This window comes from Bos grunniens, chromosome 8 (genome assembly GCF_055505025.1).
Source record: "Bos grunniens cultivar Pamir isolate PY7600 chromosome 8, Bosgru_T2T1.0, whole genome shotgun sequence".
Lineage (NCBI taxonomy): Eukaryota > Metazoa > Chordata > Mammalia > Artiodactyla > Bovidae > Bos > Bos grunniens.
The window spans coordinates 60,358,542-60,370,591 of record NC_141172.1 but is presented as its reverse complement, the minus strand read 5'-3'; the positions used below and the strand labels follow the sequence as shown (position 1 = coordinate 60,370,591).

Below are 12,050 nucleotides of genomic sequence, written 5' to 3'. Positions count from 1 at the left end.
ATTGCGAGGTCAAAATTTACATGCATTTGTGCTTTGATAGATATTATCAGGTTACCAAGAAAAACAGTATATATGCTTGAGATTAAAGTTTCCTAAAACAATATATAATTTTATATTTCTTAAAATACTGTCTCAACTGATAAAGTTAATTTCACAATCCAATAAATACCCATACAAAATAATACATGACACTGGGAAATAACCATGGATACAGAAAAAAAATTTTTTTAATTACAAGAGATTATGTTGCTTAACAATACATAAATACCTTTGAAAAACTTAATAACTAGATGGTTTTCAAGGGAAATATAAATGATATGAGATGACCCTAGAAGAGACAGAATGTCTAAAAGACAATTACCACAGAAGAGAAAGTTGTTAAAGAGCTACACTCAAAAAACATTCTGGGCAATAGGCTCAAAAGTGAACTCTCACAAATTTATAAGACATAGCTCACCCTTATGGTTTTTATTTGTTTTACTTTAAATATTAAAAAAAAAAAGCTATTCCATGCAAATAGAGACCAAAAGAAAACAGGAGTAGCAATACTCAGATAAAATAGACTTTAAAACAAAGGCTGTGTGAAAAGAGACAAAGAAGGACACTACATACTGATCAAAGGATCAGTCCAAGAAGAAGATATAACAATTATAAATATATATACACCCAACATAGGAGCACCACAATATGTAAGACAAATGTTAACAAGTATGAAAGGTAAAATTAATAATAACACAATAATAGTGGGAGACTTTAACACCCCACTCACACCTATGGATAGATCAACTACACAGAAAATTAACAATGAAACACAAACTTCAAATGATACAATAGACCGGTTAGACCTAATTGATATCTATAGGACATTTCACCCCAAAACAATGAATTTCACCTTTTTCTCAAGTGCACATGGAACCTTCTCCAGGATAGCCTTGGTAAATTCAAAAAATTGACATAATTCCAAGCATCTTTTCAGACCACAATACAGTAAGATTAGATGTCAATTATAGGAGAATAAATATTAAAAATTGCAATATATCGAGGCTGAACAACACACTGCTGAATAACCAACAAACCACATAAGAAATCAAAATATGCATAGAAATGAACGAAAATGAAAACACAACAACCCAAACCTATGGGACACTATAAAAGCAGTGCTAAGGGGAAGGTTCATAGCTATACAGGCTTACCTCAAGAAACAAGAAAAAAGTCAAATAAATAACCTAACTCTATACCTAAAGCAACTAGAAAAGGAAGAAATGAAGAACCCCAAGGTTAGTAGAAGGAAAGAAATCTTAAAAATTAGGGCAGAAATAAATGCAAAAGAAACAAAAGAGACCATAGCAAAAATTAACAAAGCCAAAAGCTGGTTCTTTGAGAAGTTAAATAAAATTGACAAACCATTAGCTAGACTCATCAAGAAACAAAGGGAGAAAAATCAAATCAACAAAATTAGAAATGAAAATGGAGAGATCGCAACAGACAACACAGAAATACAAAGGATCATAAGAGACTATTATCAGCAACTATATGCCAATAAAATGGACAACTTGGAAGAAATGGACAAATTCTTAGAAAAGTACAACTTTCCAAAACTGGACCAGGAACAAATGGACAATCTTAACAGACCCAACACAAGCACAGAAATTGAAACTGTAATCAGAAATCTTCCAGCAAACAAAAGCCCAGGGCCAGAAGGCTTCACAGCTGAATTCTACCAAAAATTTAGAGAAGAGCTAACACCTATCCTACTCAAACTCTTCCAGAAAATTGCAGAGGAAGGTAAACTTCCAAACTCATTCTATGAGGCCACCATCACCCTAATACCAAAACCTGACAAAGATGCTACAAAAAAAGAAAACTACAGGCCAATATCACTGATGAACATAGATGCAAAAACCCTTAACAAAATTCTAGCAAACAGAATCCAACAACATATTAAAAAGATCATACATCATGACCAAGTGGGCTTTATCCCAGGGATGCAAGGATTCTTCAATATCCTCAAATCAATCAATGTAATACATCACATTAACAAATTGAAAAATAAAAACCATATGATTATCTCAAGAGATGCAGAGAAAGCCTTTGACAAAATTCAACATGCATTTATGATAAAAACCCTCCCGAAAGCAGGAATAGAAGGAACATACCTCAACATAATAAAAGCTATATATGACAAACCCATAGCAAACATTATCCTCAATGGTGAAAAACTGAAAGCATTTCCCTTAAAGTCAGGAACAAGATAAGGGTGCTCACTCTCACCACTACTATTCAACATAGTTTTGGAAGTTTTGGCCACAGCAATCAGAGCAGAAAAAGAAATAAAAGGAATCCAGATTGGAAAAGAAGAAGTAAAACTCTCACTGTTTGCAGATGACATGATCCAATACATAGAAAACCCTAAAGACTCCACCAGAAAATTACTACAGCTAATTAATGAATATAGTAAAGTTACAGGATATAAAATCAACACACAGAAATCCCTTGAATTCCTATACACTAACAATGAGAAAACAGAAAGAGAAATTAAGGAAATAATTCCATTCACCATTGCAACGAAAAGAATAAAATACTTATGAATATATCTACCTAAAAAAACAAAAGATCTATATATATAAAACTATAAAACACTGATGAAAGAAATCAAAGAGGACACAATAGATGGAGAAATATACCGTGTTCATGGAGCAGAAAAATCAATATAGTGAAAATGAGTATACTACCCAAAGCAATCTATAGATTCAATGCAATCCCTATCAAGCTACCAATGGTATTTTTCACAGAACTAGAACAAATAATTTCACAATTTGTATGGAAATACAAAAAACCTCAAATAGCCAAAGCAATCTTGAGAAAGAAGAATGGAACTGGAGGAGTCAACCTGCCTGACTTCAGGCTCTACTACAAAACCACAGTCATCAAGACAGTATGGTACTGGCACAAAGACAGAAGTATAGATCAATGGAACAAAACAGAAAGCCCAGAGATAAATTCATGCACCTATGGACACCTTATCTTTGACAAAGGAGGCAAGAATATACAATGGAGAAAAGACAATCTCTTTAACAAGTGGTGCTAGGAAAACTGGTCAATGACTTGTAAGAAAATGAAACTAGAACACTTCTAACGCCATACCCCAAAATAAACTCAAAATGGATTAAAGATCTAAAGGTAAGGCCAGAAACTATAAAACTCCTAGAGGAGAACATAGGCAAAACACTCTCCAACATATGACCCACCTCCCAGAATATTGGAAATAAAAGCAAAAATAAGCAAATGGGACCTAATTAAAATTAAAAGCTCTTGCACAACAAAGGAAACTATAAGCAAGGTGAAAAGACAGCCTTCAGAATGGGAGAAAATAATAGAAAATGAAGCAACTGACAAAGAATTAATCTCAAAAATACACAAGCAACTCCTGCAGCTCAATTCCAGAAAAATAAATGACCCAATCAAAAAATGGGCCAAAGAACTAAACAGACATTTCTCCAAAGAAGACATACAGATGGCTAACAAACACATGAAAAGATGCTCAACATCACTCATTATTAGAGAAATGCAAATCAAAACCACTAGGAGGTACCATTTCACGCCAGTCAGAATGGCTGCGATCCAAAAGTCTACAAGCAATAAATGCTGGAGAAGGTGTGGAGAAAAGGGAACCCTCTTACACTGTTGGTGGGAATGCAAACTAGTACAGCCACTATGGAGAACAGTGTGGAGATTCCTTAAAAAACTGGAAATAGAACTGCCATATGACCCAGCAATCCCACTGCTGGGCATACAAACCAAAGAAACCAGAATTGAAAGAGACACATGTACCCCCAATGTTCATCGCAGCACTGTTTATAATAGCCAGGACATGGAAGCAACCTAGATGTCCATCATCAGATGAATGGATAAGAAAGCTGTGGTACATATACACAATGGAGTATTACTCAGCCATTAAAAAGAATACATTTGAATCAGTTCTAATGAGATGGATGAAACTGGAACCTATTATACAGAGTGAAGTAAGCCAGAAAGAAAAACACCAATACAGTATACTAACGCATATATATGGAATTTAGAAAGATGATAACAATAACCCTGTGTGCGAGACAGCAAAAGAGACACCGATGTATAGAACAGTCTTTGGGACTCTGTGGAAGAGGGTGGGATGGTTTGGGAGTATGGCATTGAAACATGTATATTATCATATGTGAAACGGATTGCTAGTCCAGGTTCGATGCATGATACAGGGTGCTCAGGGCTGGTGCACTGGGATGACCCAGAGGGATGGGATGGGGAGGGAGGTGGGGGGTGGTTCAGGATGGGGAACAGATGTACACCCATGGTGGATTCATGTCAATGTATGGCAAAACCAATACAATATTGTAAAGTAATTAGCCTCTAAAAATAAATAAATAGGGGAAAAAAAAGAAAAGAAAAAAAAAATTCCCGGGTAAATAGGTTCAAAGGTGAACTCTCACAAATTTATAAGACATAGCTCACCCTTACGATCTTTATTTGTTTTACTTTAAATATAAACTTTAAATTTTGGAATAATTTTAGATGAACACAAAGGCTGCAAAGATAATACAGAGAATTCCATTACACCCTTCATTCAGCTTTCCCTAATGTTAGCATCTTACATAATCATTGTAACTTTGTCAACACTAAGCAATTAACATTGGTACACTAATATTAGCTAGGCTGTAGATTTTATTCAGATTTCATCAGCTTTTCCATTTATGCTTCTTTTCTGTTCTAGGATTCAATCTAGGATATCACATTGCTTTTAGCCAGCTTAGTTTATTTCCCCCAATGCTATGCCAGGTATTGAAGAGCATTAAAAAAAAAAGAAAGCTTCCAAAATTTTTTAAACAGTCATTATAACATTGATACCAATTCTGATAAACATAGTACGATAAGGCAGAAATACCATCTCCCTTACAATTATCAAAGTAAATATCCCAAATAAAATATTAGCAACTAGAACTTATCAGAATCTACAGAATAATAATGGAATCTCTACTAGGAGTGCACTAACCATTTTCATATAAAAATGAAAGCAGGACACCCAAACTCATCACTTTGGAAACACGGAGACAACATTTTTCATCAAATGGCAGCTAAATACAAATTAATGGGTATAAAACATAGACCGCAACCAAAAATAAATTCCATTTGGATCAAGGGATGTGTCAGTCTAGCTTTTTTCCTATGGGGACAGCAGACCTGAATACTATCTTCAGTTCTACACAGCTCACTTTTTATAATTATAAAAGTGAGAGATTTCTGGTTAAAGATGGTGAATTGAAACAATGTCTTAATCTTTCTTCTCTTTTCTAAATCTTACAAATTACAATAAAGGAAATAAACCCATAGAATAGAGAAGACCATAGATGAGCAATGTTGACAGTGTCTGGAAGATAAACTGCTGGGAGGAGATGTAACTGAGCAGAGCAAAGGAAACAGAAACCAGTGTGCTTGCAGAAAGAGACTCTGATGGAAAACAGGCTGATTTGCCATTTGATGGCTCAGGAATTAGAGGCAGCAGGTATGGGAGAAAGCAGGGATGAAGAATAGGGCTGAAAACATGAAATGTCTGTATAAAGCAGCAACTATATTCACAGGCCCCATCCTACTACCTGCCTAGACAACCATCCCTTCGCTAGCCTTCTGGGGGAAAAAGACTTGTTCTTTAGCGAATCAAACATGAGAGGCTGCAGATTTGTGGAGACCAGGCACAACACAGGATATGGGAATGAAATAGAAGGATTAAGAAAAATTCTTCTTACTAAATGACAAGAACTCCTTTGCCCAGTTCTCAGAATCCAGGCAGCTAGGAATTTACATCCAAAGAGACAAGAGATCTTTTTCTGGAGAACTAAAGAGCACCAGAGAAAAGACCTTTAGATAGTGATACTTCTGGTAACTTGCTGCCAGATCACCCTGGCTTGAAATCTGTCAGTGTCCTGTCAGTGGGCTCCATCCATCCATCACACAAAGCTTCCAATCATTTTGGTTTTTTTCCCAAAACATCTCAGATCTCTTTTCATTCTTTGATAATCTCAATGCCCTGACCATGCATACATATTGTCGATGACCTGCCCCATCCAATTGCTTTTAATGCTTCACTCTTACACATGAATAGATATTTGAGGAAACCTATACTATTTTAAAAAGATCAAAACAAATGGAACTCTAACAGAGACAATGCAGGAAATAAGAAAAAATGTTAATCTACAATTCAAATCCTCAAAAAGATAAGATGTTACATCTATGAAACAAGAAGAGAATTTTCTTTGAAAAAGAATAATCAGAGAACATAAATCTGGAAACTAAAAATAAAATAGCTGGAATAAAAATTCAGTTAAAAAGCTGAGAAATGTAGTCAATAAAATATAGAAAAAGTAACCAAGAGCCAAAGACAGGGTAAAAAGAAAAAAATAGATATATATAGTTAACAATCCAGGACGTCCAAAATTCATCCACCATGAGTTCTGTAAGGAGAGAGTAAAGGAAATGGAGATAAGGAAATTGTTAAATAAGTCAATAACGTTTGCCTTAGAAGCTTATTTCCAGATTAAGAATGTTTACTAATTACCCAGCATAATTAATGAAAAAATACCCACATCAAGAAATAACATTGTAAAATTTCAGAAACTAGAAACAGAACATCTTCAAAGCTTTGGGAGAAAAAAAAATGGATCACACACAAAAAACTGAGAACAAAAATGGCATTAGACTTCTCGGGAAAAACAGAGGCCGGAGGACATTGAAGCCACGTCTTCAAATCTCTGAAGGAAAATAATTTTCAATCTCTAGGTTGAATTATAGATTATAGATTCTATAGATTACAGAATTATACTATCAGTTCAGTTGAGTCGCTCAGTCATGTCCAACTCTTTGTGACCCCATGAACCCCAGCATGCCAGGCCTCCCTGTCTATCAACTCCTGGAGTCCACCCAAACCCATGTACACTGAGTTGGTGATGCCATCCAACCATCTCATCCTCTGTCATCCCCTTCTCCTCCTGCCCTCAATCTTTATAAACATCAGGGCCTTTTCAAATGAGATAGCTCTTTGCTTCAGGTGGCCAAAGTACTGGAGTTTCAGCTTCAACATCAGTCCTTCCAATGAACACCCAGGACTGATCTCCTTTAGGATGGACTGGTTGGATCTCCTTGCAGTCCAAGGGGCCCTCAAGAGTCTTTTCCAACACCACAGTTCAAAAGCATCAGTTCTTCGATGCTCAGTTTTCTTTATATTACAATTCTCACATCCATACCTGACTACTGGAAAAACCATAGCCTTGACTAGACCGACCTTTGTTGGCAAAGTAATGTCTCTGCTTTTTAATATGCTGTCTAGGTTGGTCATAACTTTCCTTCCAAGGAGTAAGCGTCTTTTAATTTCATGGCTGCAGTCACCATCTGCAGTGATTATGGAGCCCCCCAAAATAAAGTCAGCCACTGTTTCCACTGTTTCCCCATCTATTTGCCATGAAGTGATGGGACCGGATGCCATGATCTTAGTTTTCTAAATCTTGAGCTTTAAGCCAACATTTCACTCTCCTCTTTCACTTTCATCAAGAGTCTCTTTGGTTCTTCTTCACTTTCTGCCATAAGGCTGGTGTCATCTGCATATCTGAGGTTATCAATGTTTCTCCCTGCAATCTTGATTCCAGCTTGTGCTTCCTCCAGCCCAGCATTTCTCATGATGTACTCTGCATATAAGTTAAATAAGCAGTGTGACAATATACAGACTTGATGTACTCCTTTTCCTATTTGGAACCAGTCTGTTGTTCGATGTCAAGTTCTAACTGTTGCTTCCTGACCTGCATACAGGTTTCTCAAGAGGCAGGTCAGGTGGTCTGGTATTCCCATCACTTGAAGAATTTTCTGCAGTTTATTGTTTTCCACACAGTCAAAGGCTTTGGCATAGTCAGTAAAGCAAAAAGAGATGTTTTTCTGGAACTCTCTTGCTTTTTCGATGATCCAGCAGATGTTGGCCATTTGATCTCTGGTTCCTCTGGCTTTTCTAAAATCAGCTTGAACATCTGGAAGTTCATAGTTCACGTATTGCTGAAGCCTGGCTTGGAGAATTTTGAGCTTTACTTTACTAGCGTGTGAGATGAATGCAATTATGCGGTAGTTTGAGCATTCCTTGGCATTGTCTTTCTTTGGGATTTAAATGAACACTGACGTTTTCCAGTCCTGTGCCCACTGCTGAGTTTTCCAAATTTGCTGACATATTGAGTGCAGCACTTTCACAGCATTATCTTTTAGGATTTGAAATAGCTCGACTGGAATTCCATCACCTCCACTAGCTTTGTTCATACTGATGCTTCCTAAGGCCCACTTGACTTCACATTCCAGGATGTCTTACTCTAGGTGAGTGATCACACCATCGTGATTATCTGGGTCATGAAGATCTTTTTTGTATAGTTCTTCTGTGTATTCTTGCCATCTCTTCTTAATATCTTCTGCTTCTGTTAGGTTCCTACAATTTCGGTCTTTTATTGAGCCCATCTTTGCATGAAATGTTCCCTTGGTATCTCTAATTTTCTTGAAGAGATCTCTAGTCTTTCCTGTTCTATTGTTGTCCTCTATTTCCTTGCATTGATCACTGATGAAGGCTTTCTTATCTCTCCTTGCTATTCTTTGCAACTCTGCATTCAAATGGGTATATCTTTCCTTTTCTCCTTTGCTTTTTGCTTCTCTTCTTTTCACAGCTATTTGTAAAGCCTCCTCAAACAGGCATTTTGCTTTTTTGCCTTTCTTTTTCTTGGGGACGGTCATGATCCCTATCTCCTGTACAATGTCACGAACCTCTGTCCATAGTTTATCAGGCACTCTGTCTATCAGATCTAGTCCCTTAAATCTATTTCTCACTTCCACTGTATAATCGTAAGGGATTTGATTTAGGTCATACCTGAATGGTCTAGTGGTTCTTCCCAGTTTCTTCAATTTAAGTCTGAATTTGGCAATAAGGAGTTCATGCTGAGCCACAGTCAGCTCCCAGTCTTGTTTTTGCTGACTGTATAGAGCTTCTCCATCATTGGCTGCAAAGAATATAATCAATCTGATTTCTGTGTCAACTGTCTGGTGATGTCCATGTATAGAGTCTTCTTTTGTGTGGTTGGAAGAGGGTGCTTGCTATGACCAATGCATTCTCTTGGCAAAACTCTATTAGCCTTTGCCCTGCTTCATGCTGTACTCCAAGGCCAAATTTGCCTGTTACTCCAGGTGTTTCTTGACTTCCTACTTTTGCATTCCAGTCCCCTATAATGTAAAGGATATCTTTTTTGGGTGTTAGTTCTAAAAGGTCTTGTAGGTCTTCATAGAACCGTTCAACTTCAGCTTCTTCAGCATTACTAGTCGGGGCATGGACTTGGATTACCATGATATTGAATGGTTTGCCTTAGAAAAGAACAGAGATCATTTTGTCATTTTTGAGATTGCATCCAAGTACTGCATTTCAGACTCTTTTGTTGACTATGATGGCTACTCCATTTCTTCTAAGGGATTTCTGCCCACACTAGTAGATATAATGGTCATATGAGTTAAATTCACCCATTCTACCTATCAAATAGCAGAGACATTAAAAAATGTTCAGTTCAGTTAAGTCACTCAGTTGTGTCCGACTCTTTGTGACCCCATGGACTGCAGCACGTCAGATTTCCCTGTCCATCACCAACTCTCGGAGTTTACTCAAAATCATATCCAGTGAGTCAGTGATGCCATCCAACCATCTCACCCTCTGTCATCCCTTTCTCCTCCCACCTTCAATCTTTCCCAACATCAATGTCTTTTCAAATGAGTCAGTTCTTTGCACCAGGTGGCCAAAGTATTGGAGTTTCAGCTTCAACATCAGTCCTTCCAATGAACCTTCAGGACTGATCTCCTTTAGGATGGACTGCTTGAATCTCCTTGCAGTCCAAGGGACTCTCCAACACCACAGTTCAAAAGTATCAGTTCTTCGGTGCTCAGCTTTCTTTATAGTCCAACTCTCACATCCATACATGACCACTGGAAAAACCTCAAAAATGTTCAGGTTTATAAAAATTTACTTCTCATATACACTTTCTCAGGATTCTACTAGAGGATGTATTCCAGCAAAACAAGGAAGAAAAGAAGAAATGGAATCCAAGAAGATAGGGATGAAATACAGACAAGAAGCTAAGGGAATACTTAGGATGACCATGAAAGGATGTACTACGGTAATGCCTGTCTATAAGACCTAGAGAGAAACCTATACAGACTGGTACATGAAGACACAGGTCTTAGGGAAAAGAAATATGAGCGGATAGATTATCTAATGTGTTTCTGCAGAAATCTCACTGAGATAGTGTTGGAAAGTGTGAAAAGTATTAGCAATAAGTACATGGAAAACTAAACAAATCAAAAACAGGGAATTATAAAATAAAAAAAAGTTGTATAAGAAAGGAAACAAAATTAGAGCTCACTACTTGGCTCAGTATTGAATAATATTTACATTTCTATAATAATATAAACACTGAAAAATTACTTCTCAAAATTAGTGACATGATGATATTGGGAGGATATAGTAAAGGAAAGCTAGTACAGTGGTAAAAGAGCTAAATTCTCATCTGCCATAATAATTAGACAATCTATAAAATTAATAAATTAGGGAAGTAATTTAAGCATACAGTCCATGGGGTTGCGAAGTCGGACATGACTGAGTGACTTCACTTTCACTTTTCACTTTCATGCACTGGAGAAGGAAATGGCAACCCACTCCAGTGTTCTTGCCTGGAGAATCCCAGGGATGGGGGAGCCTGGTGGGCTGCCTTCTATGGGGTCGCACAGAGTTGGACACGACTGAAGTGACTTAGCAGCAGCATCCTAAATATGGAAGAATAAAACAGGAAACAGAAGAGTAGAAAGAGGTTGCTTCTAAAAAAAATAAGAAATTAGAGGCTGAGGAGGAGTGGAGTGGAGACTGGTGTTTTCCATTATAAGCCCTTAATATTATTTTTTAGAACTATTTACTTTTAATTATTTAATTTTAAAAGTATATATACTTACAATAAACACACAGAAAAATATAAAAACAAAATCTCTTGTAGTCCTAACTCCTAGAGTTATCACTTGTGTATTTCCATTCTTTTTCTACATTTATACATGCTATATATTTTTATTAAAATGAGATATTATACATTTCCCACTTAATATTTCATGAACATTATTCCATATTAATATTTAAGCATTTAAATAATTTTAAATTGCTACACAATATTGTTTTCTTTGGTCATATCATAATCTATTCAGTAAGTCTAACATCAGATATTTGTGCTATTTCCAATTTTTCACTATTATAAAAGCTTTATAATGACTCTTCTTATTCATGGTAAATGGCTACTTCCCAGGTATTTTCTTGGGATAATTCCTAGAAATAGAATTCTTGGATTTAAGCATATGTTCATTTTTAAGAATTTGGATGTATAACGTCAAATTGCTTCCAAGAAGCTACCAATTTGCACACCAGCCAGGACTGACCTTTGTAAATATTGAGTACTTTTGAAAAATACTTGCTAACAGGATGGAAAATAGTGATTTAAATATTTCTATTTTGAAAAATACATCAGATATAAGTAAACAAAATCCACATTCTCATATAATATTAAGATACTATGCTTTAAATATTTGCTAATGGGATGGAAAGTAGCATCAAATTATTAATTTAAATATATTTCTTGAGAAATATAGAAAACAAAAGTAAATGTCACATATAATTCAATGACATTAAAAATTATATAAGTTGAGTATCTTTCTTCAAACATCCAATCTAGTTCCTAGAGATTATCACTGTTAACAATTTGGTGTGTATTCATTCTAACTTGGACTTCCCTGGTGGCTCAGATGGTAAAGCAGCTGTCTACAATGTGGGAGGACCTGGGTTGGGTCCCTGGGTCAGGAAGATCCCCTGGAGAAGGAAATGGCAACCCAGTACTATTGCCTGGAAAATCCCATGGACAGAGGAGCCTCGTAGGCTACAGTTCATGGGGTCGCAAAGAGTTGGACACAAC

At 36.4% G+C, this 12,050-nt stretch overlaps 1 protein-coding gene across 4 annotated transcripts in view; it reads right to left on the bottom strand.

Annotated features, from left to right (window-relative positions):
* Positions 1–12,050, bottom strand: part of FRMPD1 (FERM and PDZ domain containing 1) — a 160,078-nt gene that overhangs the window by 50,821 nt on the left and 97,207 nt on the right. The gene's annotated exons all lie outside the window — the stretch shown is intronic.